Source organism: Bos taurus, chromosome 9 (assembly GCF_002263795.3).
Source record: "Bos taurus isolate L1 Dominette 01449 registration number 42190680 breed Hereford chromosome 9, ARS-UCD2.0, whole genome shotgun sequence".
Classification (NCBI taxonomy): domain Eukaryota; kingdom Metazoa; phylum Chordata; class Mammalia; order Artiodactyla; family Bovidae; genus Bos; species Bos taurus.
In genome coordinates, this window is record NC_037336.1 from 98,141,367 (window position 1) to 98,167,553 (window position 26,187).

At 39.6% G+C, this 26,187-nt stretch overlaps 1 protein-coding gene and 1 long non-coding RNA gene across 6 annotated transcripts in view; one reads left to right on the forward strand and one right to left on the reverse strand.

Annotated features, from left to right (window-relative positions):
• LOC132346164 (uncharacterized) overlaps window positions 1–21,075 on the forward strand; it is a 35,322-nt gene extending 14,247 nt beyond the window's left edge. Inside the window, exons 3-4 of the long non-coding RNA XR_009495923.1 lie at window positions 18,235–18,417; window positions 20,657–21,075. This is a non-coding gene — a long non-coding RNA (uncharacterized lncRNA). The remainder of the gene's footprint in view (window positions 1–18,234; window positions 18,418–20,656) is intronic.
• Window positions 1–26,187, reverse strand: part of PRKN (parkin RBR E3 ubiquitin protein ligase) — a 1,234,790-nt gene that overhangs the window by 1,183,562 nt on the left and 25,041 nt on the right. The window contains exon 2 of one of the 5 annotated variants that reach the window (XM_024996686.2): window positions 20,519–20,796. The exons of 3 other annotated variants lie outside the window; for them this stretch is intronic. The gene's annotated coding sequence lies outside the window, so the exon portion shown is untranslated. Of the gene's footprint in view, window positions 1–6,468; window positions 16,385–20,518; window positions 20,797–26,187 lie in introns of those variants that run through there. One more of the 5 variants, XM_024996687.2, reaches the window with a different exon arrangement.

Below are 26,187 nucleotides of genomic sequence, written 5' to 3' on the forward strand. Positions count from 1 at the left end.
ACTCTCCCCGTGACCTCTGCCTGCCTTTTCTCTGTAGAAACCTTAAAAGAATAAATTTAATCAGAAAAGTGAGGAAACACAGAAAGAAAGGAAAAAAGTCAAGCAAGAAAAAATTATAATATCAATAATCTAGCCACCTCCTCAGGGGCTATAGATAATATTCTGAGCCATGTCCTGTGAGCTGTTTTGCAGATACTGAAACTCCCAGCAAGTGGAAGAACTTTAACTATATGTTGGCCCATAAGCACTAGCCCACAGACCCTTTGGAACCAGAAGGTTGATGATGGTGACTCCCAATTACTTCACCACCAACCAATCAGAAGAACATGAGCTGATCACCTACCCCACAACAACCCTCCTTCACCCTGTCTTTAGAAACCTTCGCCTGAGAACTGTTCGGAGACTTCAAATGTTTTAAGCACTAGCTGCCCTGGACCCCTTGCTTGGTGCCTGCAATAAACGCTGCATCTTCCTTCACCTCAACGCAGTGTCAGTCCACTGGCTTTACTGCATGCAGGCAAGTGGGTTCAAGTTTGGTTCCATAACACACTGACCCCAGCATTAAGTCCTTCTGAAGCAAAATCATGCATATCTCATGTGCCCCTGTACTTTTAGTACCCAGAGAAATGCTTGGCACAGAGGAGACAGTCAATACAAATTTAACTGAGTGAAATGAGTTAACTATTTATAAGTTATAATCACACACTTTAAAACAAAATAAAACAAAAACAGAAGAGGCTTATAATAAAGAATGATAAAATATAGATTAAAAAATAAATGCAAATAAAAGTAAGTGGAGGGGGGGAGTAGACTTGCAAACCATACAGAGCAAGGAGGAAAACCAGAGTCAGAAACGAGCTCATACCAAGAATCAACTATGTTTGCACTGCATTTCAGGAACCATATGCTGTAAGTGAGACAACAGAAGACCGTGGTTTAAAGTTAAAACTCTTAGAGTTAAGCCAGCAGAACTCAAATCCTGACTTCACCAGGTATCAGGATCATCAGGAAATCAATACCTCACTCTTTATGAGGCTCCTTTCCCTACCTGTAGAATAAAGATTTTATGATAGCTTTGCAGGAGGGCTATAAGATTAACATGAGCTAACCCACGCTTGGTGCTGAAGGTTCAGTGTTAGAACACAAGAAGAGTTCAGTGTCGTCAAATTCCATTATACCTAACTATTGATATCTGCAAAAGATACCCCTCAGTTCTTCCAGGTTGCATTTATTTCACAAAGTTCAATATTTATGAAGACCTATGTTAAAAATACTGAAGCCCTCAAGTCAATGCCTTCAAAAACCTCATGGAAATAGAAAAACAGAACCATTAACATATACTAGTGACTCAGGCAGAGAAGGCAATGGCACCCCACTCCAGTGTTCTCGCCTGGAGAATCCCAGGGACGGGGGAACCTGGTGGGCTGCCATCTATGGGGTCGCACAGAGTCGGACACGACTGAAGCAACTTAGCAGCAGCAGTGGCAGCAGTGACTCAGGAGACATGTAGCATAAGAGAGGGATGCACAATGTTCTTTGATATGAAAGGAGGAATTGATGAATAATTTGATGGAAAGGGGTGTAAGGGAGAAAGAAAAGATATCACAATAAAAGTGATTCAGGAACTGGGATACGAAAGAGAAGTCAGAGTGTGTCAAGATAGGGAAAATTGAGGTGGAAAGCCATCTCGGGCAAAATTGAGCACAGAAGTCAAGAAACTGAGAGTTGGAAATAAACATGCAGATAGGGGCTGGAAAATGAACGATAAGATGTTGGTAGAGGGTGACCCAAAACAAAATACAATATTGTGCTGGGGTCAATTTCTGAAGGATTTTGTGCGTTCAGTTCAGTTTAGTTCAGTCTCTCACTCGTGTCCGACTCTTAGAAACCCCATGAATCGCACGCAGCACGCCAGGCCTCCCTGTCCATCACCAACTCCCGGAGTTCACTCAAACTCACGTCCATCGAGTCAGTGATGCCATCCAGCCATCTCACCCTCTGACGTCCCCTTCTCTTCCTGCCCCCAATCCCTCCCAGCATCAGAGTCTTTTCCAATGAGTCAACACTTTGCATGAGGTGGCCAAAGTATTGGAGTTTCAGCTTTAGCATCATTCCTTCCAAAGAACACCCAGGACCGATCTCTTTTAGAATGGACTGGTTGGATGTCCTTGCAGTCCAAGGGACTCTCAAGAGTTTTCTCCAACACCACAGTTCAAAAGCGTCAATTCTTCGGTGCTCAGCTTTCTTCACAGTCCAATTCTCACATCCATACATGACCACAGGAAAAACCATAGCCTTGACTAGACAGACCTTAGTTGGCAAAGTAATGTCACTGCTTTTGAATATGCTACCTAGGTTGGTCATAACTTTTCTTCCAAGGAGTAAGCCTCTTTTAATTTCATGGCTGCAGTCACCATCTGCAGTGATTTTAGAGCCCAGAAAAATAAAGTCTGACACTGTTTCCACTGTTTCCCCATCCATTTCCCATGAAGTGATGGGACCAGATGCCATGATCTTCGTTTTCTGAATGTTGAGCTTTAAGCCAACTTTTTCACTCTCCTCTTTCACTTTCATCAAGAGGCTTTTGAGTTTCTCTTCACTTTCTGCCATAAGGGTGGTGTCATCTGCAGATCTGAGGTTATTGATATTTCTTCTGGCAATCTTGATTCCAGCTTGTGCTTCTTCCAGTCCAGCATTTCTCATGATGTACTCTGCATAGAAGTTAAATAAGCAGGGTGACAATATACAGCCCTTGACGTACTCCTTTTCCTACTTAGAACCAGTCTGTTGTTCCATGTCCAGTTCTAACTGTTGCTTCCTGATCTGCATATAGGTTTCTCAAGAGGCAGGTCAGGTGGTCTGGTATGCCCATCTCTTTCAGAATTTTCCACAGTTTATGGTGACCCACACAGTCAAAGAGTTTGGCATAGTCAATAAAGCAGAAATAGATATTTTTCTGGAACTCTCTTGCTTTTTTGATGATCCAGCAGATGTTGGCAATTTGATCTCTGGTTCCTCTGCCTTTTCTAAAACCAGCTTGAACATCAAGAAGTTCACGGTTTACGTATTGCTAAAGCCTGGCTTGGAGAATTTTGAGCATTACTTTACTAGTGTGTGAGATGAGTGCAATTAGTGTGGTAGTTTGAGCATTCTTTGACATTACTTTCTTTTGGATTGGAATGAAAACTGACCTTTTCCAGTCCTGTGGCCACTGCTAAGTTTCCCAAATTTGCTGGCATATTGAGTGCAGCACTTTCACAGCATCATCTTTCAGGATTTGGAATAGCTCCATTGGAATTCCATCACCTCCACTAACTAGCAGGCTTGCCATTTGGGGTTCATCAGGTAAGGAGCAAAGGAGAGTCATCTTGGGCCAGTAATGACATCAGTATCTTACATATTATGATCGTTTTAGAAAGAATATTGGGTTTAGAGTTGGCAACAGAGACCAGAGGCCAAAGCACTGACAAACTCAGAGAACAAAGCAACACAGGCTGGAACAAGACCAGACAGTGGTGCTGGAAGGAAGGAAACAGACACATGAAAAACTACGGAGGCCCAGCCAAAAGAACTGGTAGACAGACCACAGGGGCTTCCCAGTGTTGATGCTGTTTTGCTAGAGCAGTGATAAAATTAAGATAGGTAATACAGAGGGAGGGCAGCGTGGAGTGGCAGAAAAAGAAGAATTTACTTATTTTAAAACTTGAGATTTTATTTACTAATTTTTATTTTTTTGGCCATGGTGGGTCTTCATTGCTGTGCGTGGGCTTTCTCTAGTTGTAGCGAACAGGGAGTACCGGTAGTTGCGGTGCAAGGGCCCCTCATCGCAGCAGCGTCTCCTGTCGTGGAGCACAGGGCCTAGCATGTGTGAGCTTCATTAGCTGCAGCTCACAGGCTTCAGAGCACTGACTCAGTAGTTGAGGTGCATGGGCTTAGGTGCTCCCCGACATGTGGGATCCTCCAGGACCAGGGACTGAACCAGTGTCCATTGCACTGCAAGGCAGATTCTTAACCACTGGAGCACCAGGGAAGCCCAAGAATTTATTTATAAATACAGAGATTTGATATATCTCTGCAACACAAAGGAGTGAGGAAAGAAAAACAGAAATATGGCACTGTAGGTCAGACTGTAGATTTGGAAGCATTCTACACAGAGCTGGTCATCAAATTCATAGGACTGGGTGAAATCACACACAGAGAGCACTGAAAGTTAGAGGGAAACCCCCAGTAATGCCACTTATACTATCAACAAAGAGTATAAAATACGTAAAATAATAACTAGGCAGAACCGATGAGAAACAAAGTACAAGCTATATTAAGAGATAAATGTAAACACGTTCATCATAGAGACAAGAGATTATGTTTCAGGATAAGAGAAATAATTTGGTTAAAGTCATTCATTCTCTAATTAATTTGTAATTACAATTCTAGCAAAAAACTGCAATATAATTTTGGGAAGCTTAATAATATTGTCCTAAAGTCATCTGGAACAAGCATCTGAGAGTAGCTATTTTTAAAAGAGAAATAATGAAAGGAAAACCTAACACATATTAAAGTATTATAAAAGCACAATAATATAGTAGCCACTCGTATACAGAAAGACTACTGTATTAGAAACTACAGCAATAGACACATGTACAATTATGGAAATGATAAAAACCTTGACTTTCAAATCAGCAGGGAAAGAGACAACTTAATATGAAGCAACATATAAGAAAAGTTTTTCCTCTGAGATGGGTTGAGGAGGATGGAAGAAGTCTGAGCTTTACATACATAGAGTAGAAAGCTTCAGTGACAGAAACACAAAAGAGAGTGTTCACTTATTGCAAGTTATGGAAATGAGGGAATTGTGGGTTCCAGTGAATGTTTAATTCTGGAAGGATCAAAGAAGACACCCTTGGCCGTAATGAAATGAAGCCTTTAGAAGGGGATGTGTCAAGAAGGATTATTTGATTGTGGTGATAGCAACAGCTCTGGAGAACAGATGTCTGGATGAATTTTGATATCTGGCTTACTGGAAATGAAGAAAGAGTGGAGGTAAAAAAATAAAACTTTATTGTCAGGGAGTGGGCCTGCCAAGTTTAAGATTTCTAAGATGTCAGTTCTGAGAAATGGCATAATAAATCAGACTGCAGCAGTAGAAACATCTGGCCAGGATTTTGACAGGTCAATAATGTAAGGTCTGAAGCTCCCACAAGAAGTGCCTAGGAATCAAGGCAGAAAGGGGATGGGCAGTGAGGTGATGAAGTCCTCCTTTCCTGTGGAGGACTGGTCTCCTGGTAAACAGATGAAGAGGAACAAGAGGAAGCGACTGTGCTTAATATTTTTTGAGCTGTGACTAAGGTAAAAAGTTTCTGACAGCCAGACTGTGAGGTAGATGTGTAATTTCTCTCTCCATGGTGTCTAACACACAGCACATGTAGTGTCAAAGAATCACCCAATAAAAAGATGCTGTAGGATGTGCTAGAAGAAATGCTGGAAAGCCTAAAGCCAACCCCACAATCTGACCACAGGTGGAGGAGACAAAACAGGATGTGCGGCAGCCACAGGAGCGCATGGAGGTGAGCAGCGTCACCAAAAGAAGGTGGGGCTCAAAGAGGAGAGGTGCAGAAGCTTAAAAGGAAAGTCAGGGGGAGAAGGACAGTTCAAGGACAGAAACAGACTCTTAGTGACTGATTCAAACTAGAAAGCCAGGGTAGCGATCCAGAGTGTGAAATGCAGCTGTCAAGCAGATCCACATCTGTGCCTGCAGCGATTTAGAAAGTATTGTCCAGCTTGCAGATTTCTTTGAAAAAAAAATTTTTTTAAAGGCTTATCTAGGTAAAAATAAAAAATTAAAAGTAATACATTTTTTAAAAGCTTTATTGACAGGTATAACTGGCATACTATAAAATTTTACAACTTGATATGTATGGGCCTATGGATGCCCATACAGTGAAGAATCTGCCTACAATGCAGGAGACCAGGGTTCGAGCCCTGGGTCGGGAAGATCCCTTAGAGAAGGGCATGGCAACTCACTCCAGTATTCTTGCCTGGAGAACCCCATGGACAGAGGAGCTTGGCGGGCTGCAGTCCAAGGGGTCTCAAAGAGGTCGGACATGACCGAGTGACTAACACACGCATGCACCCATGAACCTATTACCACTGCCGACCTAACGAGTGAATCTCCCCAGAAGATTCTTCCTGCTACTTCCTAACTCCTCCCTCCTGCCCCTTCCAGACTAACTCTTGCCTTCCCACCCTCATCCCTAGGCATCACTCAGCTGTCCTCTGTCTCTAGAGAATTTTGTAATTGCGGGAATTCTTACAAATAAAACGATACAGTCTATACTTTCTTTTGTCTGATTCCTTTCCTTCCATGTAATGATTTTGGAAATCATTCATGTTGTTGCATAAATACTTCACTTCTTCTTATTATTGAACAGTACTCAATTGCATAGACATACCAAAATGTCCTTAGCCATTTACCTGCTGATGGATTATTTTCAGCTTTTGGCCACTGCACATAAAGTTGCCACAGCATTTGTGTAGGAGTCTCTGTATGGACACTCGCTGTTGTTTATCTCAGGTAAATGTCCAGGAGTGGAACGGCTGAGTCACGCAGTGGTTCCACACTTAGCTCTTCAAGAATCGGCCAAATCACTACTCCACAGCGGTTTTCCCATGGCCACTCCTGCATTTTTCCATTGCCTCCTGTGGTGTACATGCAAGAGACTGCTGTTTGTTCCACGTCCTCCCCAACGCTGGGTATAACCAGTCTTTTTAACTTTATGCATTCTAACAGATATATAATGGCATCTCACTGTGGCTTAAATCTGCATTTCTCTAACAGTAATAATGTTGAGCGTCTTTCATGTACTCATTTACATGTATGTATGTATACACATACATCATCTGGTGAAGCATTTGTCTAAATCATTTGTGTATGTTTCACTGGATTGTTTTCTTATTTATCAAGTTGTGGGAACGCTCTATTCTAAATACAACTCCTCTCCCTGAAAGATGGTTTGCAAGCAAGTTTTCCCCAAGTTTGCCTTGTTTTTGCATTCTCTTAACAGTGTTTCTTAAAGAAGAGAAGTCCTTTGTGTTGATGAAAACCTATTTATGGATCATGCTCTTGGTGTTGAATCTAAGAAACCTTTGCCTATTTCAAGGTCATTGAGTGTTTTCTATGTTCTCCGAGATTTTACCATTGCAAGCTTTACAGATAGATCTATGATCCATTTTTAGTTAGTTTTTGTGTATGTTGTGTGGTACGGATTGAAGTCATAACTATTTTGTACCTGATAGTGATCTTACAGATCGTCTGATCTAACCCTTCTACTTGTAGATGGTATCCACATTATCAGACAGTGGCACAAATGATATGTCTAAAAATGTACACCCATAAAGTAGATTTGAGACCTAAGTTTAAATCTAAAGACTAAATCAAAAGCTTGCAATGCACCTTCATGTCCTCAGTGTAGCCAGGTTACAGAAAAACCCAGCAATTGTAACAATGCTGATTTGAAAAGCTACTTTTACAGGTTTAAATTAAATAATCTCCAAAGTATATTTTTTAAAAGCCACATGTAACACAAAGTAAAAAGAAAAGTTTACTGGAATCAAGAAGGCTATTTTAAAGAATACCTCCCCTGACAGAGGTTAAGTAACCACATCACCGATGAAGCTGTAGCATTTTGTCTCAACTATCCCAAAAGACAGTTTTAGGACAAATCTCGACTGATATTTATTTGATATTACTACCCTTTTTCAAAAGGGCAAATACTTTGCCCCACTGTCAACATCCAGCAATCAAAAACTATGGTGTGTAAGACTCCTTGGGTATACTGCCTACTTTGCCTCTGACCCATGAAGCCTCAAAATTGATTATTCTGAAGTAGGATATGCTAGTAAGGTTGAAGCCATGGGTTAAGGACTGGAGCTCAGCACTTGGAGGGTCTACATTTGAAATTCTTCCTTATGGTGCCTTCCCTAATCACTGTTTGAGTATATTTCTTTTTCACTGGAGTAGGGAATGGCAACTCACTCCAGTATTCTGGCCTGGGAAATCACATGGACAGAGGAACCTGGCAGGCTACAGTCCATGGGGTTGCAAAGACTCGGACATGACAGAGTGACTAACAACACTTTCACGTTCATCACTACCATGTAGGGTTTTCTTTCTCTCTTTGGATCCTATTGCCTTTCACATTAAAATAGTTTTTTCTTATTTCCCCAAATTATCAAATGCAACACCTTTCTCTTTTCTTCTTCAAATAATATTAAGTATATAGACACATATATGTTGTTACATCAAGATTATTGACATACAAATCTAAGCTAGCTAGCAAATGCAAAATTTGATTCCCACTGCCATTATAACTCAATAGAGCAACCTTGATAAATCGATAAGAGAGATGTAAGGAGCTTATCTTTTAGAGGTACCACCAGATCTGTTTCTAGTCTTAGGGTATTTCAGGAAAATGTTTATTTCAATAGATTCACTTACTACAAAAGAATATCATAAAGGCTTATAACACATTTTTTTAAAAAACTGAAATATAAGTTCACTAGTATAGGTAATAAACTGGCAATATTTTAACAGCATAAACAACCACTTCTTTTTCTTCTCATAAATTTAGGTTTACATCCATTGGCTTTGTTTAAAGCAATCTTCAGTGCATCATTTTCTGACCACTATGTCTGAAATATTTTTTTAACAGTGCACAACAGGAGATTTTTAATATAAACAGTTTTCTAAATTGTCTTTATTATTGTTTTCACAGCAGCCACAATGTGATAAATATTGAAAAAGGTACTACTATATTCCAGCCTCACATTCAAGTAGATACTATTCAAAAGCATAAGAGACAAAGACAAATACAATAAAAAGTTATTACAAAAAACAGGCAAAATACAGGAAATCTCTTATTCAGCCTCTCAGCTTCACAGGTTTTTTGAACAACTCTAAAAATAGCAAGGAAGAGTCCTCTTTGCTTAACAGCACTTAAGACTCTTATTTCCTTTTCTTCTATCAAAAAATAATAAAGCAGAAGATAAAGTAATATGTAAGTGTTAGTCACTCAGTTGTGTCCAACTCTTTGCAACCTCATGGGTGGTAGCCCACCAGGCTCCTCTGTTCATGGAATTCCACAGGCAAGAATACTGGAGTGGGCTGTCATTTCCTCCTCCAGGAGATCTTCCTGACCGAGGGATTGAAGATCTGGATTCCAGGTCTCTTGCACTGCAGGCAGATTCTTTACTGTCTAAGCCACCACTGGGATTCTTTACTTCCCAGCCACTTTACTGGGAGGCCCATAGAGTAATACACCAGCAAAATATGCAGACATTTACCAAGCACAGATTCTCTTGTAAGACTTCTGAATCTTTAAGTAATATGATAAATATAACTTGGAAAATTTGATGATGATATAAAATTGTCATGAAGAAAACTTAAAGCTATACTGGATGTCCACTGTTGGTCTTGAGTGCATTCTTATATGTGACAACATTATAGACAAAGAATCTGACTACACATGTTTATCAGCTGTAAGCTGTTCATTCCCTTTGATCCAGTAAATCTCATTTCTCTGAGTCAACGAGATGTTCTCAAAAACTAATTCTAAACTTGGAGAAAGGTTCATACAGAAAGATGCACAATAGCAGTGTTATATATACTGCTGTATACAATATGCTGTATATAATATACTGTTGTATATAATATGCAACATATTGAAAACATCCCAGCTATATGACAACAAGAAGTAAAAATACGATGTATTCAGTTCACTTGGTGGATCATTATACGGGTATTAAAATCTCCTTGCAAACACAACGTATGAACCCAGTAATACCTAACGAATTTAAATGAAATATAGAAATGTACAAAGAACATCATTACAGTTACAAAAAAAATATAATCAAATGCACTGTTAAGAAATCACTATCACTAAAAACTTGAACAACAGTTTTATTGGGGTGATGAGAATACCTTTTATTTTTTTCTCATACTTAACAAATGTCATTTAATTAGCATATGTTATTTTTAAATGTAAACTATTTGATATTTTTAATGAGAGAGCCAGGGAAAAGAAATTGACTTATGCTTCTCCAGCAGGGAAGGGGAGGAGCCTAATTTATTCCAGGCCTGTGCTGTCCAACAAAGCCAGTGGACTCTGTGCTGTTGAACAAAGCTACTGAGGTGATGGAATTCCAGCTGAGCTATTGCAAATCCTAAAAGATGATGCTGTGAAAGTGCTGCACTCAGTATGCCAGCAAAGTTGGAAAACTCAGCAGTGCCCACAGGACAGGAAAAGGTCAGTTTTCATTCCAATCCCAAAGAAAGGCAATGCCAAAGAACGTGCAAACTACCGCACCATTGCCCTCATCTCACACGCTAGCAAAGTAACGCTCACAATTCTCCAAGCCAGGCTTCAACAGCCTTGGCTTCTGTGTGTTCAAGCCAGATTTAGAAAATGCAGAGGAACCAGAGATCAAATTGCCAAAACCCGTTGGATCATCGAAAAAGCAAGAGAGTTCCAGAAAAATATCTACTTCTGCTTACTGACTACACCAAAGTCTTTCACTGTGTGGGCCACAACAAACTTGGGAAATTCTTTAAGAGATGGGAATATCAGACCACCCTACCTGGCTGCCTCCTGATAAATTTGTATGCAAGTCAAGAAGTAACAGTTAGAGCTGGACATGGAACGGACCACTGGTTCCAAATTAGGAAAGACAATATGTCAAGGCATATTGGCAACCTGCTTATTTAACTAATATGCAGAGTACATACTGAGAAATGCCTGGCTGGATGAAGCTCAAGCTGGAATCAAGATTTCTTGGAGAAATATTAATAACCTTAGATACACAGATGACACCACCCTTCTGGCAGAAAGTAAAGAAGAACTAAAGAGCCTCTTGAGGATAGTGAAAAAGTTGGCTTACAACTCAACATACAGAAAACTAAGATCCTGCTATCCGGTCCCATCACTGCATGGCAAATATATGGGGAAACAAGGGACACAGTGACAGACTTGATTTTTTAGGGCTCCAAAATCATTGCAGATAGTGACTGCAGCCATGAAATTAAAATATGCTTGCTCCTTGGAAGAAAAGCTATGAGCAACCTAGCTGCCACTAGGTCGCTTCAGTCGTGTCCGACTCTGTGCAACCCCATAGACGGCAGCCCACCAGGCTCCCCCGTCCCTGGGATTCTCCAGGCAAGAACACTGGAGTGGGTTGCCATTTCCTTCTCCAATGCATGAAAGTGAAAAGTGAAAGTGAAGTCGCTCAGTCGTATCCGACTCCTAGAGACCCCATGGACTACAGCCCACCAGGCTCCTCCGTCCGTGGGATTTTCCAGGCAAGAGTACTGGAGTGGGGTGCCATGAGCAACCTAGACAGCATATTAAAAAGCAGAGACATTCCTACTTTGCGAACAGAGGTCAGTCTAGTAAAACATAGGTTTTTCCAGTAGTCACGTATGGATATGAGAGTTGAACTATAAAGAAAGCTGAGCACTGAAGAATTGATACTCTTAAACAGTGATGTTGGAAAAGACTCTTGAAGGTCTCTTGGACTGCAAGGAGATCAAACCAGTCATCCTAAAGGAAATCAGTCCTGAATATTCATTGGAAGGACTGATGCTGAAGCTGAAGTTCTAATACTTTGGCCACCTGATGTGAACAACTGACTCATTGGTAAAGACCCTGACGCTGGAAAAGATTGAAGGTGGGAGGAGAAGGGGACGACGGAGGATGAGATGGCTGGATGGCATCACTGATGCAATGGACATGAATTTGAGCAAGCCCTGGGAATTGGTGATGGACAAGGAAGCCTGGGATCCTGCAGTCCATGGGGTTGCAAAGAGTTAGCCATGACTGAGTAACTTAGCTGTGCTGTCCAAGAATGCAGTCACTAGAGAAAGACAGCCATTTAAATTTAAATTAATCAAAATGAAGCACAAAATGTAGTTCCTCACTCACACTAACTACATTTCAATTGCTTAGTAGTCATATGTGGCCAGGGGCTACTGCATCATACAGCAGACAAAGCATTTCCATCATCTCAGAAAATCCTATGGGAAAGAGCAGCTCTAGGTAATTTGCACGACCCCAAAGAGAGAAGGTGGGGGTTCAAAGTGCGAGACTCTCTGACTAGTTTATGCTAAACCAGAAAGTTCAGTCCACTGATGGAGCCTGCCCTACAGAGTGAAATACTCTATAAAATGGCTGGCTCCTGGGGCAGTAACAAATGAACTATTGATCATCACTTTATATATTTCTGCTAGCTTCAATGGGATACTTTTTTTTCTGGTGTCTAATAAATTCACTAGAAAATCACATGTCAGAGGGTTACAGACTTAAACAAATTGTACCTCACCCTAAAACAGAACAATTCCACCAACAAGCAGCCTTTCCAGAGAATAAACAAAAATCATTCGTGTATTGTAGCAATGGCTTGTCTTGGGGAGGTACAAACAGAGGAAATCAAAAGAGAATTTTAGAAATGTTTTAAAATTCTTTTGTTTTAAAACTTTCTGTTAAAAGGGACAAAAAAATAAATTCTTCTGAAAAACCAGTACTTCTTAGCATCAAAACCACTTAAGGAGATAAATACTTAAGAGTGAAAAAAACATATATCTTTCAGAAAATGCAGTAGTATAAAGCAATAAGAATACAATTCACTGAATCATTAATGCAAGTTTTATCTACTGTGATATTTTGTGCAGCTGGTATTCCATTACATATTACACATTTCCCAGTAGAATGTTTATTTAATTTTCTTGATTTACCCTCATCATTGTATGAAGATGTTCCAATCAATTTTAAATTAATAGGCTGACTTCATTTCAAATATGCAGACTGCATTTTACTGACATATTGTGAACACTACAAAAGGCTGATTATCTTTGTTGAACTATGCCAAGATACTCTGATTTTTTCAGCCTTTTCACCCTTGAGATTTTAAACTCAACTCTTTAGCCAAAGAAATTGAACTAGCATAAACTATAACTATTAAGATGAGTTGCATTTAAAAGTGTTTTAATTCCCCACAGCTTTCTACACAGTTCAAAAATTATGTATATTTTTAAAACTTACAAAATGTTCCTTAGAGTTGGGAATTTTATTCCCATAGCAATTAATATCAGTGGATAATCCTTAAAAAGTATGAACCTTAATGACTGGCTTAAAAATGTGTTTATTTAGAGAGGCAAACAGCCAGAAAAACACGTTTAGCATTTGGAGTCAGAAGGGCTGGATTTGATGACCAATTCTGCTGATTCTTGAAACCTGTTTCTTTATGGAGAAAATGGGCCTAGTAGGAAGGCAAAATTTAAAGGGAGTTGTTGTAGAGATGATACAGAGTGTGATCCAAAAAGCAGGTTACTTATTTTAAACTCTGATCAATGTTAATAAGGTAAACTATTTGAAACAAAACCAAAACAAAATAGCTATGATTAAAAGACAGATCACAGAAAGATAACCTCCCTTTAAATATACCTTAAGTACTATCAACAAACAGATGTGTGAGAAATGTAAATAATGGACTATTTCTTTATCAAATGTCCCATTAAACAGAACTTCCTGGGACTTTTCAAATGTAACTTAAAAATGGAATTCAGACATTCTTCATAAATACACTTATCACAGAAAATAAAGAAGATCTGTAATTTATATAAATTGCATCTGTCATATTGTTAAGTCATCAGGTCCTGATATCCTCCTGCCCATGTTCAAATCCATCCCATCACTGACTAGATACGGACCTTGGGCAGCTTGCACATCTGACCACTAATGCTGTCATCTGTAAGATGGGGATGATGACACCAACTTCATGGTGCTGCTGTGATAACTAATGATGATACCATGAAGACTCTCTCACAAAATATGCATACTATAAAGTTTCAGTGAACATTTGAAGTAATTTTAGCATCTTGATTGGATGATTGGTTATGAAGACTGTCCTCATGTAATAGGAAGAGACAGACCAAGCCAGCTTTCTGGTGTCTCTTTTTATAATGGCACTAACCCCACATTGAGGGTCCCACCCTCACAACCTCAACTAAAGCTAACTACCTCCCAATGTCCCATCACCTAAAGGAGTTGGGGTTCAACATATGAATTTGAGAACAGTGGGACAATTCAGTCCATAGCAGTAACTTACAATCAATCAATGCTGAAAGAAGGTCCTGAATATTTGGCAGCACATGGGAATTGCTTTGTAACTGACTAATTTACCTTCATAAAATATGATAAAAATAAAGAGACGTAAAGCTGAGTGGAGAATGACTTAAGCTATATTCCTGAGAACATCTTAAGAGCCTTTTCTAGAAGAACAGCTAGTTTCCTTCTACTTTTTCCATATGGGAAAGAGATGAGCCTCTTGTTCAGTCTCTCAGTCATGTCTGACTCTTTGTGACCTCATGGACATCAGCACGCCAGGTTTCCCTGTCCTTCACTACCTCCCAGAGTTTGTCCTTCGCTATCTCCTAGAGATGAGCTAAAACAGGATAAATTTAAGTTAATGTTCATAAAGCACCATGCCTCTTTTTAACATGGTCATCATCTTGCAGACGTTACCTAAAATGACAAAAGAGTAATCACACTGCTGATTTTGAACAATCTATATGAAACACAAAATTAGTCTTCTAAGAAATGATAACAATTTGTTACTGAAGACATGTATGCAAATTGTCCCACCTGTGTTACTTTTCATACAGGCCAAACCTAGCAGGAATCTCTAATTATCATACCAGTTGGAAGGCTTAACAAGGGTGTTGCCGGCCCACAAATGCAATTTGATTCTCAGCATGACTGCAAGAATGGCAATTTACAACCTCCAGCAATAAGGAACTAGGAATATTAAGGCTTTATTAATTTATACAATGGAGGGCACATTGTTCTTAGATTAGCCAGAACAACAGAAAAGGAACATTTGGGGATCTTATATTAATACTTCACTTATTATTTGGTGCTAAATTTGGATTACAATAATTATGGTAATGATTCTAACAGTTATGAAGCACACATACCTGTGAACAGGGTATTTATTATAATTAACTCTGTTCATAGCAGAGAAATATTTTACTTGAGTAAACAGCCTGAATTAAAAATCAAGTCATAAGGTAAATACCTAAATTACAAATGGTACTGCTTTATGTATGGATGAATCTCACAGACATAATATTGACTGAAAGAAATCCGACATAAAGGAAACATAATGCATGATTCCTTTTCTATGAAGTTCAAGAACAGTGAGAACCAACCACTGGTGTTAGGTGTCAGAGGCTGGTTACTTTTGGTGTTGGACTGACTGGGAGAAGGCACGAGGGAGGCCTCACAACTGGCAGAAACATCCTGTATCTTGTGATACAGGCGGTGAGAATGTTGGTATATGCATATGGAAAAATCCCTTGAGCTTTACACATAAGATTTGTGCATTTCACTATTTGTGTGATATATCTCAAGTGAAATGGGGAAAAAAATGTCTATAGTATTAGATAACCATCTAGTAAAAATGAGTAACAGATCAATAGTACCAGTTAATAAATATATAATAATCTTTTTCTTTCATAAGACAAGGTTTTCAATTTTAACTTTACTTTAGTAAATACCAAGGGTCCCCTTAGAAGGCTGTAAAACCCATCCTGTGTAGCACAGCATTACATATTCCACATTTCAATGTGGCTACAACTCCTAATATTCCTGTCAAGATTGCCACATAAGCTGGGTTATTGATAAAACAATTGCTACTCCTGTAAGGAGTTTTATTTGCTCTTGTTGCCTATCAGCTTAGTACACAGCAGAAAATATTCTTGAAAAGAATCAAGTTCTATAAACAGGAATAAATGATTATGGAGTAGGCATCTCTATAATTGTGTTTTTACTTTTTTTGTTCCTAGTTGTTTCGCAAGAAGTACAGCCGAAAATTGAACCATAAAGTCTGCCTTGACAGAAAGGCATTAGCCTACCACACTAAAGCACCAAGATAGGAGAGACAGTTATTTATGAAGGAACACTATCTGCTATTATCCTTTTGAGATTCTACAAAAGGGCTAAATATTGATGCATTTCCAAGTCACCTTTCCCCCACTTCTTGTATTAACAAGCAGGAGTATGTTTTAGATGCTCCTAATTTGTCAAGATCAGGTGAGCAGAACTGTTGTACAGAGCACACTGCTCTATTCCTACAAGGGCTCTGCAACCCTGCAGGTTATTAATAATTCATAGGTCTTTCTTAGTTCACAACAGGGGCATTACTCAGAGGGCATCATTCTTACTGAAAGAAGTTAACAGCAATGGGCCTTCAATGCACAAGTCAAACAAGAAGACTTCTATGAATCTATGCACAATTAAGACCTGTTAAAGAGCTCCAGTTACTACAGCCCCTCTCCACCCACCCCTCTCCCCCTAAAAATACTCAGCATTCTTCATCTGTTTATTCTGGTGTTGTGCTGATGTGCTCAATCGTGGCCGACTCTTTGCGAGCCCATGGACTGTAACCTGCCAAGTTCCTCTGTCCATGGAATTTTCCAGGCAAGAATACTGGAGTGGGTTGCCGTTTCCTTCTCCAGGGCCTCTTCCTGACCCAGGGATTGAACCCAAGCTTCCTGCATTGCAGGCAGATTCTTTACCACTGTGCCACCGTGGGAAGCCATGGAGAGATTAAATCGCCCTCCATTTATTTGGCTGTCCACCAACTCCTGTCACAGTATAGTCCACAGATGGAGAGGGGCCAGCTGGCCAAGTCAGAGCAGAGCATTTTTAGAGTTTTAAGAGTTGTATTAACACAGAAATTCTTTTAAAATCATTTCCCTTTATTCCATATTGAAATGGTCAATGCTGCTGGGTATAAACATGGTTCTCTAAACTAAATTAGTATGTCCAAACTAGCCTTTCAGGCAGGATTATGACATCTATCATAACACATGAACTTCTGGGTTGCAGCATTATTTATTTATCAAGGAAATACATGAAGGGTCCCAATGTCTTTATGACTGAGAAGAAACAAGTCTCCCGGAAAAGGAACACTATCTTTTATGGTCTTTCTCAATACGCTCAGGCCTCCTGGGTAAAATGGAAACCACTCCATAAAATTCATCTCAAATAATAGCAGTCCCACCTCAGAAGTCTAAAAGGGAGAATTAGGAAAGAGTTTAAGAAAGTAGAACAAGGTAAAGCCTGTGCCCATGACTGAATGTCCTGCTTCTTAAAAGCATCTTAAAAACAATAGAAAATCAAAACCAGATACTGTCAGGCCCAAGTGCCTATGGAAGCGTGGTCACCAATTCAAGACCAATGGCATATGTCAGAACTCTTTATTCTGAGTGGATTGTAGCCCACCAGGCTCCTCGGTCCATGGGATTATCCAGGCATGAATACTGGAGTGGGTTGCCGTTTCCTTCTCGAAAAATGTACTCCAATACAACTTAAGTTTCAAGTATAATTTATGCTTTCTGTGTATCAGTAAAAAGAACCCTTGCTCTAGCTAAAAATAATACCTCAATTTTACTGAGGATTTACTATGCACCAGGTACCTCTCTATGCATTTTGCATGTATTAATATATCTATAATGCTCATGACAATCCTATGGAGTAGGAGTTATTATTACCTCCATTTCACAGATAGGAAAATCAAGCAGACACAGAATGCTTAAGTAATTTGCCCAGACACCCAGCTAGCAAATAATGAAGCTGCTATTCACATGCAAGCCGTCCGTCTTCAGAGCCCATCGTCTCACACTGAGCTCTGTCTCTTAGTTTAAAGGCACTATCCGTTTACTCCATGAGAAAGGATCATTATGGAAAAGGAATAGTTTTTACTCATTAGGAAGGCTGAATCAACTTTGGGGAGGATATCCCCTACAAAATAAATAGAAATCCACCACCAAAATCACTGTATCAGTGACACTTGCTCTGTTACTAGGCACAAGAGTTTCAATGACTAACAGAGAAAAGGCTTTCAGACAATCTGTAAATGCATAAAGTTATTGATAATAATATATGATAGATAACAGGTGAAACTGAGAAAAATTTGATTCTATAACTACATCTCACTTTCTCCGGTTCCTTTAAGATTCTAACCATGTTGAATCAGATGTTCATCCTTGGGGTTTTTAGTTTTTTGTTTTTAAACCAATGGAATGCCCCAGGTCAGAGTAAGTACAGTGAAGTGATCTTCGAAAACCCTGGGGTTTGTCTTTATTGATAATTCCAAATTTTAAGTTCTGCTCATCGATGATTACAGAAAATAACTACCAGATGTCCCTCTTGTCACTGAATTTATGCCTGCATGCCGCAATGAATAGTTTGCTCGTGAAGGATATGATGTTCCAAAAAATGGAGCCTTCCACAGCAGTACTACAGTCATTTACCTTGGATGTCTGCAGCTGACCTCTTTCAAAACAAAAAGAACTCCACCAGGATGAAAGTAAGTTATTATTTATTTTTCTAGGCATATTATTTATTTTCTACATGTGCAAAGCATCAGATTATAAATAAGGAATCTTTTCATAAATACCTAAAAAACTTTTGCAAATTAAAGTCATTGAGTTATCCTTTTTGTTTGTCCCAGCTAAAAATACAGTTTAAAATGCTATAAAGAAATCACAGTAATGAGAACTGACAGCCAGGAAGAATGAATATACAACCACTGTATTGACAAATGTCAGTGGTAGGTTCAGGAAGACTGGACCCAAACACTGGTCAAATCAATGAAAAGAGCATGTACATCTAAAGCAGTGGCTTTTAGTTTTTAAAATCACAAAACACAGTAAGAGGCGCAATTTACATCAAGACCTGATAAATACATACACATTCATAGGTCTCTAAGTGAAATCACAGCTTCAGGAAACCATACAGACCTTCATAGACGAGAAGCTCTCTCCTTTCTACTCTACTCTTTTCTATTCTATTCCGTTATAAAAACTACTTATAACTGGCTAAGTTCACTTTGTGAGTCACTATCAGCTCACTATTCCACACTGTAGAGCTCTTATCTGAAGGGGATGAGGAAGCCAGCACAGTCACAAGAATCAGCAGCAGAGAAACAGGGAAGTGAAAGTGAGGTTGCTTAGTCATGTCCGACTCTTTGCAACCCCAGGGACTGTAGCCCGCCAGGCTCCTCTGTCCTTGGGATTCTCCAGGCAAGAATACTGGAGTGGGTTGCCATTTCCTTCTCCATTTCCTTCTTCCCAACCCAGGGATTGAACCCAGTTCTCCCGCATTGCAGGAAGACTCTTTACTGTCTGAGCTACCAGGGAATCCAAAGGATGTGTCAGAAGTGGGATGTGTCAGAAGAGAAATAGTAACGATCCCCAAAACAGAGACATTGCATCTTCTGGTTCCCACTGCCTCCAGGAAAAGATGTATCTGAGTGAGACCTTCAAAATCATGAGTGTTATCTACTATCCCAGACTTATAGACTGAACTGTGTCCGCATGTAGCCTCATGAAAAGATGTCCCAGGTACCTCCTTACCCAGGCGAGGTACAACTGGTGAGCCACCCAAACATTCATCATGGAGCTGTAAGAATCCAAGAAGCAGTTTGTCAGCCCTACTTTGGGCAATAAAGGATAATGAGAGTTTATCTTCAGGTTTTTCTTTCAACATGGTCTTGGGTCAACAGTGAACAGGTGCACCAAAGCAGTCCATGACCAGTGAAAGTGCTGGGAACAGCACTGGAGCCATCACCACCTCTGACGATGGTCTCGGCCCCAAACATACGAAAGGCACTCAACCTGGAAAAGGAGATTCTCCATCCAGCAGACTTCACCCCTCTGTCACCAAAATACGAGATGCCAATAACTAGTTTTTTTTTTTTTTGCTTCTAAGAAACTTTAATTACTTAAAACACATGCTTGCTAAGTCGCATCAGGCATGTCTGACTCTTTGTGACTGTATCGACTGGAGCCCACCAGGCTCCTTTGTCCATGAGATTCTCCAGGCAAGAATACTGGAGTGGGTTGCATGCCCTCCCTCCAGGGGATCTTCCGGACCCAGGGATCCAACCCGCATCTCTTATGACTCCTTCATTGACAAGCAGATTCTTTACCACTACTGCCACCTGGGAAGCCCCAAAATGAAAATGTCAGGCTCTCAGCTGTGTCTGACTCTGAGACCCCATGGACTGGAGATTGCCACGCTCCTCTGTCCATGGGATTCTTCAGGCAAGAATACTGGAGTAGGTAGCCATTCCTTTCTCTAGGGGATCTTTTTGACCCAGGGATGGAACCCAGGTCTCTTGCATTGCAGGTAGATTCTTCATAGTCTGAGCCACCAGGGAAACTCCACATAAACACGGATTCCTCAGATATTCAAATCCTCCAATTCAGATCTCAAAAATCTTGGTGCTCTCTCTAAAAGCTTAATTGCAGCCTTTTAAAAAGAGCCATTTGAGGAGGTGTGTAGTGACTGAACAACCATTTAAACAGGAGATAATATCAGGAATAAATCAGCTAATTCAACTTCCACATGAATTTTTAATATGACACATAATAATTACTGAATAAACAAAAAAGGTATCTACTGACCTTGTGCACTTCCAGGGATAAATATTGGAGCAACTTGGTGTTTTCAGATGTAGAAGAGGAAATACGGAGCTCTGGTAGGCATTTCTGTCAATAGCTGCAATCGGGAGCTGAATTGTGATTGTTTCTCTCGTTCTACAGGCCAGAGATGAGGGTGATAATCATGGCAAGCGGCAGAACAAGAGGCTCCGGAAGCAGAATTAAAAGTATCCAGAATAAGCATACAGGATGCAAGTCTTTACGGCAGCCGTTTGGAAACCTGCCCACCAGCATTAATGCTCCTGGAAGCAAATGAACAGATGGGCACCTCTAAGCTTAGAGACCCACTCAAAGTTACTCAAAATTAAGATGTGCCATTCCTCAAGAGAAATTACAGTCTGGGAAGAATTCGTTTACCTGTGACTAACCTAAGAACAACATAGTTGAAAATTACATCTCTCTGAGTCATCGGGGAAGCCCTGAAAATTACACACAAGTCAATTTAAGTTAAATGTGAATCTTCATCCTTTAAAAAAGTTATGAGTATCTGGTACAGAACTTTTTAAACAGATTTAAAAATTGATTTCATTTGATGATATTTTTTTTTAACTTAATGATACATTACATACGGAATAGTTTCCCAAAAGAGTTCCAAAGCAGGTTTCATGTTAAATGTGAAGCTTCAGTTCAAAAGGAATGGTCCTTATCTGGATTTTCTATGTTAGGCCCACATTCATTTTTTATATCGAACAAATAAGACTTAGCAGCACAACAATTAAGTGAATAACACTGCAGATGGATTTGTCAAGTCTGCTTTTAGCTCTAAAGCTTTAAAGTCAAACTCTAGTAACTGTCAATATGCTCCTATCACATCCATACCTGTCCTCTACACCACAAGTCAGTGTAATCTGCAGACAGAAATGAGAAGAAATTGAACATATTTTATGGCTGTTCTGCTTGAGGGAAGAAGAATAAGGTAAATCAATACTTCTTGTCATTTCATAAAAATACTACATTCTCCAAGACATTTAGCCAGCATTTGCCCATTTAAGCAAGGACAAAAACATAAAAAAGAAAGTTTTTAACTTAGAAAATTAGCACGTCAATATTTCTGGGTCACAGAAATTGAAGTCATAGCACGCATTGCTTCAAAATCTAAGTTAAATACATTCTCAAGGTTGGTTACTCTCAGTAATGGCAACTACCATTAAGAAAACCTAAAATTTCAGGAATAAAGAGTCATATTTAACATCCTGTTATTGCCACTGAAATATTACTAAATTTATAGCCCCATTAAAAAATGCTGCCAGGACATGACTTTCCTTATAAAATTAGATCTGTAAAAACATTCTATGTCTTTGCTCATACACTATATTTTCCTCACTCACTGTCCCATCAATTCAACAGGAAATTTTTCTTAAAACTATACTGTTCAGTATTATTTCTGACCTTTGGAAATGGATATTTGTTGATTACCTAGCCATGTCATTATACATTTAAAGAGAACAATGTAAAGTTGAGTCAGAGAGACTTCCAATGATCTGTCATAATTTAGGAAATGAATTCTGAGTGAACAAACTGTAAGTGGACCTGAGTTATAAAACAGGTTATATATAACTATACAAATTAAACAAAGAATTCCCTGGTGGCTCAACCAGTAAACAATCTGACTGCCAACTCGGGAGACCCGGGTTTGATCCCTGGGTCAAGAAGAACCCTGGAGAAGGGAATGGCAACCCACTCCAGTATCCTTACCTGGAAAATGCCGTGGACAGAGGAGCTTGGTGGGCTATAGTCCATGAGGCTGCAAAGAGTCAGACACAACTGAGCAAGTAACACCTTAAGCAATATTTAGGAATATTAAAAAGTATTAATGGGGGAGAGTGGATGTATGTACAGGCACTGCTGAATCCCTTCACTGTTCACCTGAAACTATCATAACACTGTTAATTGGCTATACCTCAATACATAATAAAAATTGTTTTAAAAAAGAAAAGTATTTAAAGTCAGAGATTTTTAATTTTAATTTAATGCCACTTTTAATGTTCAGAAGTGATTGTATTTTAAAAACATTTTGAGTAGAATGACTAATAGAACCTCTAATGTAGCAAGAAAAAAATAAAGCATTAATAGTAAAATATGGTAAAATTGGAAGTTCATGGCATGGAGTTAGTTCAAGGAGAAACTGTAATAGAGTTTAAATCATGGCTAACAATTAACTGCTGATTTGGGGGCAATTGTGGTCTCTCTGAACCAAAGATATGCAGAATGGGATATGCAGAATGCATGGCTACTGGGATACAACTAATACAACTGGGATATGCAGAATGCATGGCTATTCTGAAGATTAAATGAGCATCTACCTACCCAACCAGTGTCTGGCATAAGGTGTTCAGTAAATGTTATTTTTTCTCTTCTACAAATGAACTAACAACAGGTAATGAGGACTGGAGTAAGGACAGGGGGCAATGGGTAGCAGGTTCTAGTGAGGGAAAGAGTGAGGAAGGGGCACAGTGAAAGAAAAAAATGATAAAGGATAAAAATGAAGGACACAATATATCCCCATAGTAAGGATTGCTAAATATCATGAAGACAAAAAAATCAGGAAAACACAGAGTGCTAGATCATTAACATCCTGGCTTTTTAGGCCAAGGAGTTCAGTGCTGAATCCTTAGGAAGATGTGGTTCTGCCTATATGAGAAAAGCCCAGGCTTATGAGAGGAAGAAGAAAACCAAGTTCAAGCCCTGTTTCCCTTGTGGGTTTCTACTTGAAACTTTTGATTTAGAAGTTGGTGGATTTTTCCTGTGCCCCTGATTAGGCTTTAGTGACTGGGAATGCAAAGGTCTTTTGGAAGAGCATTCATTTGTTGTGAAGAAATTAGACCCTGAATTCACTGAGTTGTTTATTCATATGATTGGTGACAGGAAGGATTTTTAAAAAGATGCTCCATCTCGGAGATTACATTTTCTTCATCCATAAACATTTCAGAATTTATCTATAACAGGGAAGGCCTCTTCTAAAGTGTACTGGAATACCACTACACAGCTGCTGCTGCTGCTGCTAAGTTGCTTCAGTCGTGTCCGACTCTGGGCGACGCCATAGACGGCAGCCAACCAGGCTCCCCCGTCCCTGGGATTCTCCAGACAAGAACACTGGAGTGGGTTGCCATTTCCTACTCCAATATTACACATCTAAAAATTTTTTAAATATTTCCTTAACATCAAATTGGTATTCAATTATGTTCTGCTGCTGCTGCTGCTAAGTCACTTCAGTTGTGTCTGACTCTGTGCGACCCTACAGACGGCAGCCCATCAGACTCCCCCGTCCCTGGGATTCTCCAGGCAAGAACACTGGAGTGGGTTGCCATTTCCTTCTCCAATTCATAAAGTGAAAAGTGAAAGTGAAGTTGCTCAGTCATGTCTGACTTTTAGCGACCCCATGGACTGCAGCCTACCAGGCTCCTCCGTCCATGGGAGTTTCCAGGCAAGAGTACTGGAGTGGGGTGCCATTGCCTTCTCCGCAATTATGTTCTACTGTCTATTAATTTTTTAACAAAAGATCCTTTGTTCAACTCACAATCCAGATGTTTTCTTCCAAACATGCAGGTGCTGGAGGTGAGAGGGTGGCTAATTGAGAGCACAGATGAAAAAGATCAGACATGGGCTGACAGTTATTAAAGTTGGGCGACTGGTATAGAGTTCATTGTACTACTCTCCCTAATTCTGTATAACCCTCACATTGTTGATAAGGAAAATCTTTTATACTTTCTATAGTAGAAAATTAAACAGAAACAAATATCAATAGTATAAAAATAGCTTTATTTTATTTTCTATGTATGTTACAGCAACAAAAAGTTCAGTTCAATTCAGTTCAGTCACTCAGTCATGTCCGACTCTTTGCAACCCTATGGACTGCAGCATGCCAGGCCTCCCTGTCCATTACCAACTCCCAGAGTTGACTCAAACTCATGTCCATTGAGTTGGTGATGCCATCCAACCATCTCATCCTCTGTTGTCCCCTTCTCCTCCTGCCTTCAATCTTTCCCAGAATCAGGGTCTTTGCAAATGAGTCAGTTATTCACATCAGGTGGCCAAAGTATTGGGAGTTTCAGCTTCAACATCAGTCCTTCCAATGAACATTCAGGACTGATTTCCTTTAGGATGGACTGCTTAGAGTCTTCAACACCACAGTTCAAAAGCATCAATTCTTCAGTGCTCAGCTTTCATTATAGTCCAACTCTCACATCCATACGTGACTACTGGAAAACCATAGCCTTGACTCAACGGAACTTTGTTGGCAAAGTAATGTCTCTGCTTTTTAATATGCTGTCTAAGTTGGTCATAACTTTTCTTCCAAGGAGTAAGCATCTTTAGTTCTTCTTCACTTTCTGCCATAAGGGTGGTGTCATCTGCATATCTGAAGTTATTGATATTTCTCCCAGTAATCTTGATTCCAGCTTGTGCTTCATCCAGCCCAGCGTTTCTCATGATGTACTCTGCATAGAAGTTAAATAAGCAGGGTGACAATATACAGCCTTGACGTACTCCTTTTCCTGTTTGGAACCAGTCTGTTGTTCCATGTCCAGTTCTAACTGTTGCTTCCTGACCTGCATACAGATTTCTCAAGAGGCAGGTGGTCTGGTATTCCCATCTCTTTCAGAATTTTCCACAGTTTATTGTGATCCACACAGTCAAAGGCTTTGGCATAGTCAATAAAGCAGAAATAGATGTTTTTCTGGAACTCTCTTGCCTTTTCAATGATCCAGCGGATGTTGGCAATTTGATCTCTGGTTCCTCTGCCTTTTCTAAAACCAGCTTGAACAACTGGAAGTTCACAGTTCACTACTGTTGAAGCCTGGCATGGAGAATTTTGAGCATTTTTTTACTAGCGTGTGACATGAGTGCAATTGTGCGGTAGTTTGAGCATTCTTTGGCATTGCCTTTCTTTGAGATTGGAAAGAAAACTGACCTTTTCCATTCGTGTGGCCACTGCTGAGTTTTCCAAATTTGCTGATATGTTGAGTGCAGCACTTTCACAGTATCATCCTTTAGGATTTGAAATAGTTCAACTGGAATTCTATCATCTCCATTAGCTTTGTTCATAGTGATGCTTTCTAAGGCCCATTTGATTTCATATTCCAGGATGTCTGGCTCTAGGTGAGTGATCACACCATCATGATTATCTGGGTCATGAAGATCTTTATTGTACAGTTCTTCTGTGTATTCTTGCCACCTCTTCTTAATATCTTCTGCTTCTGTTAGGTCCATACCATTTCTGTCCTTTATTGAGCCCTTCTTTGCATGAAATGTTCCCTTGGTATCTCTAATTTTCTTGAAGAGATCTCAAAAATTAGGCTACATCTATTCAAGGAATAGTTAAAACTTTATTGAAGTTGAAAACTCATTGAAAATCTTCAAAAGCTATTAAGTTTATGGAATCAATTTTTGCATATCCATTTTTAGTAGATTTTCAATACTCTCAATAGTACCATTTCTTAAGAGAGGAGTCCAAGTTAAAAATAAAAATTCCTGGATCCTATTTCATTTCATCTTACATATTCTATAGGATGGGCTTCTCTGGTAGTTCAGACAGTAAAGAATCCGCCTGCAGTGCAGGAGACTTGGTTTTGATCCCTGGGTTGGGAAGATCCCCTGAAGAAGGGCATGACAACCAACTACAGGAAATTCTTACC